This window comes from Myzus persicae, unplaced genomic scaffold, assembly GCF_001856785.1.
Source record: "Myzus persicae strain clone G006 unplaced genomic scaffold, MPER_G0061.0, whole genome shotgun sequence".
Classification (NCBI taxonomy): Eukaryota; Metazoa; Arthropoda; class Insecta; order Hemiptera; family Aphididae; genus Myzus; species Myzus persicae.
Window position 1 is genome coordinate 24,908 of NW_019103918.1, and position 9,619 is coordinate 34,526.

Genomic DNA, 9,619 nt, shown 5'->3' on the forward strand with positions numbered 1-9,619 from the left:
GCGCCGAGCACATGGCCCGTCTATATAGTGGTCGTCTCGAAAAACAATATCTGTACAACACGCTTTATTATTATTATTATTATTATTATTATTATTATCGTAATATATATGCGTAAATCGGTCGATGTTGTATATTATATTATCGTCTATATGTACTGTCTTCGTCGATGTAGATATGCGCGCGCAGACGTCCGAGCGAGGACGGTCCATGATGATATCATAATATTAATCATATTATTCATATCATTATGATATTGTGGTATATTGTTATTACTCGTGATGTCAATAAAACGTTGACCGTATACTGATGTGTTATTTTGGTGAGTGGGGCATGTGCGGGGACAGTAGACGGTGCTTGTCACACAATAAATATAATATTATAAGTTATAATTATAACTACAGCTGCAAGCGACGTAAAACATTTTTATAAAGCCGTTTTTGTTTTACAGTATATAGATTAGGTATATTACGATTGCTTTCCTGCGATTAAATTATCGATTTTTCTCACCTCCACATGTACAATACGATTAAAATTTACTCAATCCAACTATCTAAAGCAATGTTTGTATGTGTGTGTGAGTATGGGATCCATAGCCAATAAGTCTATCGCACTAGTGTTTCTAAAATTGTGATTCCAGGGCGGCGGACCGCGTAACCGACAACAGTGACCAACGACTCCCCAAGTGATTTTTGTTTTAATGTAATCCCACCGAGCTCCGCTCCCGGGTGGACACATACCTAGTGACAGGGAAAGTCCACTTGTTAGCGGGGGAGGGCCGCATCCTAGTATGATATTGGTGTAATATCTACTTTGTTTTTGTTGCACACAATAAACGACGGGGACCGGGAAAGAAGCAATACCAATTACCAACACCAGTTCCTCCCCCGGTTTTCGATAACAGGTTTTGTTTCAAACATTTGATAGTATACAGGCTATCCGAAAATGTACCCAAAAATGTGCTCCTCAGAGACAATTTTTAAAATTTTGCATTTGGAAGGAATGCACAGGAAATTTTTGACTCACGTATAACGAATACAATTTTTTTGACTATATAGGGTTACCATATGGTCAGTGGTGTGTTGAACTGTTTTCAGATCTGCGGCAAACTATACCATTTGTAATATTTGTTGAAGACAACTCAAATATCTGAGTTAAAAATGAGCGCAGATTCCATTTAAGAATGAGTCAATATACCCGTGTTTTATTTGTCATGGGCAACGCCGTAATAACTAGGAATTTGTACAGTGCATAAAATATATAATATTTATATTTTCAAACTGCTATCAAGCTGGTAGGCGGCGATCGAATTGAGGCGGAACTCAAGGGGACGGAGCTCCTCTTCATTTTTTTTTTTATTTTGAGAGCACCCGTTTTAAGGAAAATTATTAAGACGGGGGTCGGATCAATTTTTTCAAGTCGGGAGTTCCCTTTCTTTTAATTTTTCCAATTCGAGCACTGCGTGAAACTGCGGCACTGCGGAAGGCTACATTGCTAATTGTTATTTGTGGTACGTGACTGATCCATAGACCATAAATCATAATACACACGATGAGCGGTACACTGGTACCTACGTGAAAAAAAAGTTTGAGAACCTCTGAATTATAAATAATTTATGATCGTATATCTATATAAGTATACACTTGACCACCGTTTTAGTAGATACAGTGTATCAAAATATAAATGTATAATATTTCAATATGATGTATACCTTTTTTTATTTTATTACATTTTTTAACACCCACATGTGTAGGCTGAACTGTTTGGACATGACTTGTCCCCAATCGCAACATCATTTATTGACAACACAAAATACAACTTTCATCCTGCTCTCTGAAAACTACTTTCCTTAGAGTTTGGCTAGTGTGTATTTGCAGTCTCCTTGACTCCCGATGGTAAATTATACCTAAAATAGATGTTTTTTAATTTTACTATACATTGGTATTTAATTCTAAATATCTAACACGATTACATTATTCACACTAATTTTGTTACGAAGTTTTGCAGTCGCGGATCCGGAAGAGGGGACCTTTAGCCCCCATTCATTTAATATACATTTTGAAAAAAATCTACCCTCCTATTGTTTGAGATTTTTAGATCCGTACCCGGAGTTCTATCTAGACCTAAAATAAAAACCGCTTTGTTTACTATAATAAGACTGAACAATATCTATACAGTGTACACCTATATATCCATATTTTGGAAGGCAATAAGAATATTATAGTATGCACAAACTTATATGATATTTCGAATGGGGTTGGGTAGAATGTGTGTCAAAATATATGAAATAATGACGGTATGGTAAAAAAATCTATTGAAATAAAATTCGTCAAAATTAAATACAACATTATTACATTATATTATTTACATAGACAACTGATATAACACAGATGACTAGCTGTATAGTCGTGAGGTGTGACCATCACATACTGCAGCAGTCTTATAGTATATAATACGCGTACACACAATAATATATTGTTGTCAAATCGTTTATGTACATATAATTTCACTCGCGCCCGACGAGTTATAACTATTACGTTAATAAGTCACAACTATAAACTGTACTCATAGTATGGAAGACATCGCAGTCCCCGCATAAAGGACGACCACGCCGAGTCCGCCACCACCTTCTTGTTTATTTTAAATATTGTGTTCGACGGTGAATTTCGGCGTGTCTCGGGGTCTGGAATTTGTATTGGAAATAATAATAATATATAATACGTAAGGTGTCCGCAACGGAACGGATTGTCAACGCCGGGCACGGTATCTAAAACAGATGGCCGTTTGGTCGGTAAATAATAATATATTCTGGCGCCTACGTACTATAATAATAATAATAATAATAATAATATTGTACGCGTATGATATACCACGCACGCGGTCGTCGGCTGTGTTGGTGGTGGTGGCGGCGGCGGCGGCGGGGTTATCTGCACCCGACCATCGGCCCCTACGAACTTACACGTTATTAATTTTTCTAAAGTTTATAAATACGAAACGCCACATGGATCCGGGTATAATAAAAGCTTAATAATAACCGTCATTATGTATAATCTTTAGGAAAAAAAGACGAAAAAAAAAAAAATAATAATAAATAACGAGCGTTGCGTATATAAAGATACCAATGTTACGAACGATGATTGACTATTATTATCTAATAACCGACTTATAAACACGACGTATAATAATATATATTTTGTGTACGTATATTTTATATTTTACGCGTGCGCATACGGCATGTTAAATAAATACCATTTCACGTTCCGACGAGTTAAATTTATAACATCGAACATCAAGCGAATCGTCCGCCGATGTCCGTTATTGATATTCCATAAGCGTACATCAAAAACGTTCTGTACATATAATTATAATATTATAAGACATTAATCATTGAACAATAATATCAATAATGTATTTGTTTATTTATTTTACTAGAATTAAAGTCCCTATAACAGAGGCCATTGGTGTTTGGCTGGCCCTACACCTTTGTCGGCTCGGACTAAGCCGTACAGTTCAATATTATGTTTCATAAATAATAACATTTTTTTTTTAATGGAATCTTCGTTGGTGCCCCGGCAGTGGGTCGTGAATGTGTTCGGGTATGTACAATTTTTTTCGGGTCTCTCGCGTGTCTCCGTAGCTTTCTGTCATAATGTGTTTGATTGAACTTGGATAGCCGCATGTTAGGCATGTTATCGGTGCCACTATTTTCATGAGATGTGCAGCATGTGTGTACGACCTATTCCGAGGCGAATGTATTTATTATAATGAAATTTGTTTTTTTTTCAAATTTAAAAAAACAAGACCATATTTTAATCAGGCTTGTCGCAATAAGAGTGGGCGTAACGGATTTGCTTGGTTTTCGTCGAATATTAATATTATTAAATTTGATCCTGGTATCATATAATTTTTTTTGCAATTCATGCGTATATCATATATCGTGCATTAAAAATGCTCATGGCTCACTTAAAAATTGAACTATAGTTAAAAAAAGCATAGGAACACAGATAATGTTCTTACTATCAAGTTCTATACTATACTCATTCATTCAAAATTTTAGACTGACGGAATTAAGCGTGTTCTGCTGTGCGTGCATTTGCGTTACAACGCGTTTGTAAGATTGAGGTCCACAATCTCGGGTATAGGATTACCCATGAACCAAATGTCATAACCATTTGTGCCATAAACTTGGCCGTGAATTGTTACACAGGTTAGGTTTGGTTGCTACACACACAAACCTTTTATCAATAATATATATATGGATTATTAATTTATTCTTTTAAAATTAATGTATTGTATTATTTGTATTTTATTAAAATGTTGACTTTTGAAACTACAGTAGGTATACATACTTTTGATCCATATTTTCATATACTTAGATTTTGTTTGCGATTTAGGGAGTAATGCATGTAGACCTACAGTGATGACACAAGCTTATTTATTCAAATCAGAACCACCTTTTTTATTGTAATTAGTTACGGAGTTGGATGTATAATGAACAGTATATGCAAAGGTTAATTTACAATGACTGTAGTAATTATGAAAATGTGATAAAATTGTATAATATTTTAAGAGTAAATTGTTCAAGTATAGGTGTAAAGTATAAGTATAAGTCATTACCTACTAATAACTATAGTAAGTGATGGATTTATTAGTAATAATATTAATCCATCTTATATTTTATGTATATCAGTTAGAGTTAGGATGTTGATAACTTTTGCATTTTTTTCCATTCATTCTATCCTATGCTATAATAGCTAAAAATTTGTTTCATGCTCCCTTAATAATATTCTAATTTTTTTTTTCATTTTTAGGCATTTTTAGCTATAAATGCATTTTTTTTGTTTTTTAACGTCATTTTTTTCATCTTTTAGGTCATTTTCCCTAGTTTTTGTACAATATGGGGTATATTTCTCAAATATTAGATTAGAGCAAGTGTTAACCCAAGTTTAATTTATTTTTAATAATTTTATATAATGCTTAAAATGTAAATGTATACTAATGTTTATTAATATTATAATTTATAATTCATATTTTAAATTACTATTGCTCCCATTATCACACCCATATCTCCAATAAAAATTAATATTTATAAATACATTTTTTTCACTTAGTTAATTAGTTTTTTAGATCATTTTTAAGTTAATTTTTTTAAAGTTTTTAGGGCATTTTTGCACTTTTTTAGGGATTTTTGCATTTTTTTAAGGTTTTTTTGGGTGTTTTTTAGGCCATCAACTTCTTAACTCTATATATTACTATAAAGACTCTAATCCAGAATAGGTTAGGTCCGTGAAGTTTAATAACTCACACTTGAAAGAATTTTGATTTCAATGTATCAATATTTTCAATAAAATTATTTGATTATATATTATTTGTGATAAAAAGAGGATTATCTAAAAAAGAGCAGATTGTTTCACCGCCGGACACTCTTTATATGTTATAAAAAAACTTGTTAATTTTGAAAATATAGTCTTAAGGCATACTTATAAATTAGAATTCAAATAAATGCATTAATATACAGAATGAAATGGAGTTAGAATGTGTTTGGTGATTCATCCTGTATAATAATACATAATATATTATGTTCAATATTAGAGCTTTAGTGTTTAATATATGCTTCTGTTTGCTGTTAGTGTGGTTTTATTTTCATCGTATACAGGTTAGATTTAAAAATTATATAAATAGTTCCTGAAAATTATTTCATACTATTTTTGATCCTGAATTGTTTAGTATTTTTTATTTTAGATTATGAGTGGAGCTGAAAGCCGGAACCAGTCCCTAATGCAGTCCCCCGTCAATTTTTTTATTTTTATCCAGATTTAGACAGAAACCTATCGTTATCTATTATTAGGAGAGGAATACATAATATTATGTATTATGCTTTATGTATGATTAAATAATATTGTTTTAGTTTTCAGTTTTTCGTCAAGTTTAATTTTTATGATTTAACTATTCACTTATTGAAATATTAAATCAATGGGGGCATTCAATTTATAGGAATGCAAAATAAAATAAATAATATTTTTTTATATATTGTAAGTGGGTATTTGAAATTTAAATAATATTTAATGTGAATAAAATATTATAAAGTGCTCGTGAATCTCAAATGTAGAGTACAGTAAATTGGCGATAAAATAGTTAGTGTAGCATTTTTATTTTTCTTCAGTAACATATTTTACCCAACAAGCTTATAATCGGTAAGATAATTAATTTCCAAGTGATAACATACATGGTATGTGTCCACATAGCATCTTGTATGACGACGATTGATGACATTTAAAAAATATATTTTATTTGTCATGAGAAAAACATATATTTTAAAATATTTTAAAAATATAATACATTTTATATTTGATTTAAATTATTTTGAAAATATATTGTATTTAATATCTTAAGTTATTACTTATTTTCAAAATGAGTTGGTAGCGGTTATAATATTACTATAGGCACCACTTATTTCATTTTAAGAATTATCATTAAAAAACGTGAGTATAACTATTGTTTTACTAACGATACATCTATAACATTGTATATATATATATACACATAATGTTATTATGTATATCTAATATAATATAGATATAGCTATAGTTGTATAGACAGTTATAGTATTGTATAATTGTATAAATTCCGTAGTAGGTGTGTAGCGTTTAGGGCAGTGGTTCTTAACCGAGGTTAACAGGTGTTTCGTGGACTTTGTATAAGTGTCCCTCCCCCTAAAAAATGTTTAGTTTCACTGTCTTAACATTTTGACTTTTATGGACTTCCAAAACACAAAAGTATAAGACGTGCATAACAATATACTGTATAGTTTATCGGTTTAAATAATACAATTTTTATTCAGGAAAAAAAGTAGACTGCATGTTTCCTTCAGTTAAAAATAACAATGAAATAATTTATATTATAACAGAACATTTAGCATTATTAAAAGAAAAAATCACGAAATAGTTTCCTGACTTGAATATTGAAAGTATGAATGGATACGAAATCCATTTTCTACCATCATGACCTAACCTAACGAACACGTCTGCAAGTTATGAATTTGCGTTAGTAGAAGAGGAAAAATTCATAACGCTTACAACAGATCGATCTCTCAAAATACAATTTTCGAAAATAATAGTAGGAGAATTTGGGATTTCCGTTCAAACCGAGTTTAAAACAATTTCTGAAATTGCAATTTCAATTTAATTATAATTTTCAACATCTTACTTGTGTGAGCTTGGATTTTCAACATTGACGAATATCAAGACAAAGAAACGGAAAAGGCTGACAAATATAGAAGAGGAAACGAGAGTAGCAATATCCTACATACCTAGTACATACGGCCGGATATTGAATATATCTGTAAAAGTCATCAGGCTCAAATATCTCTTACAAAGTATTTCATTTCAAATTTTTAAATTTTTTTTAAACTTTCTTTATTATTTTTTAGTGACAACACTAACATGTACGCAAAATGTTTTAAGCTATACATGCATTGTTTAATGTATCAACAACTCAAAAATGTATATATTACTAATTTATTTTACGGCTGTGTTCCGCGAAAATATTATGAAATGTTAAGTGTTCCGTCATTCGAAAAGGTTAAGAACCACTGTTTTAAGGTCACATATATGTATACTACGATTACTTATACAGCATGTACATTATACATATTACATATCTATATAAATATGTTACATACGTATATATCTGCAGACCATCCTGGAAATCCTTAAAATGATATCAAACGGTTTTGGTCTAAAAAATATCGATCCCACATTCCCATATTATTTTAATGTTTCGTAAATGCGATAGCTATGCTGCCGTTCAATTATTTTTACACACGATACTTACTTGAAACACTGCAATTTTTGCTCAATTATAAACTATTATAATTATTGATTATTTTGCATCCGCGTGAAAATATACGCCTCACACTGTCATGCATTGGGTGTTTGGGTGGCATATAACCGGAGGGTTTGTATACCTACCTCACTTGTACTATCATCACGCCGTTGATTTATTTTTAATTACCGTCTGAAGGAACGAGAGAGTTGCGGTGAAAAAAAATGTCATAACGGTTGTAAACAAGGCGTAAAGTGGGCATTGTTTTTGTGCCCGCCGAGACATAATATTAATATTATATTATACGGACACCGAGTCGTGATATATTACAGTGTAATATTTGAAAAATATAAACCGTTGCCGCCAAGACCGCGTAAATCAAATAATGTACCCCCAAAACGAGGCTTTTAAAAAAGACTATAATACACCGTGTTCCCACGAACACGGTACACGCATATAAGTTGTCGCGTGTGTCCGTGGGAAATCCGATGACGTTGGCCACATGGCTGACATTACTAAATCTGTCGTTGGATCACCTGTGCTATAAACACCGAGTTAATTGGTGTGCTCCATATATGATGTATGTAAGATATATTGTACCGCTCGTCGTATTATTAGTATCATAGGCGTTTGATCCGTGCAATGTGCCACCGATAAAAAGACGTGACCGAATTGAGTGCATTTTTCGAATTATGTGAACAATGAACATAATATATAAACACATATTATTATTATAGGAGGAGGAGGTACTTATGTGTACGACTTTAATAATCGGCGAGTTTCTAGGTAACGGGTTTCGCGTCAATCGCGGTATATATCATCGATTTACCTTCCTCGTAAAAAAAAATATACCCATGCAACAGTACAACTCAAAACCATAAATATTTATAATGGCGCGCTAACTCGAAATTGTTTAATAAAAAGTAAAGCTATATACAGGGTGATCCACCAAGCGCGCTCATCCCCATTCTCGAGGATTTGAAAATATCGTTTTTATAATAAGTATAGGTACAGTGAAAACTCTTTACAACGAAACTCTTTACAACGAAAAACTCTATATAACGTAAACATTACATATTAATGGTTGGTTTGCTATATACGAGTAACCCATTAGACAATTCATTCTCTATAACGTATCAGTCACTCTCAATAACGAAACAATATTTTATGTTTCATAATACAATTTACGTGTTATCGTATCTATTACATATATAAACTATAAAAATAATCGACAATAATGCAGAAATTTCCAAGAACGATTACATTCTTTCATTATTTGTAAAAATAATGATGTGTTTGATATATAATAGTACATACATACATACCTTTATACATAAATAATTAAAATTTTGTTTTTTTTAAACCCTATATATTACGAAAACTCTCTATAACGAAAGAAATCTCTTGGTCCCTTCAGATTCGTTATAAAGAGTTTTGACTGTATATCAAAACATTTCTAAAATCAGATTTTTAATAACTGTATCGTTCAAGGGCGAGCGTGCTTGGTGAATCATTCTATCTATACATATATGTATAATAATATAATAATATATACAATATTATACAATTATAAAGTAAAACACTAAAATACCGTTCAACTGAACAGTGTATTTGAAATTTTAGTTGCGATGTGGCACCTATTAATTTGAATTTTAAAACAATTTTAATGTATACACACTGCATTATATAGTTTGTGAAATATTCAATCGTCGAAAACCATTAGGTAGGTATATATTATGTGATGTATGCGGACTACTATAGAACACGAGCTTGGCTCATATAAGTCCTAGGAAATAA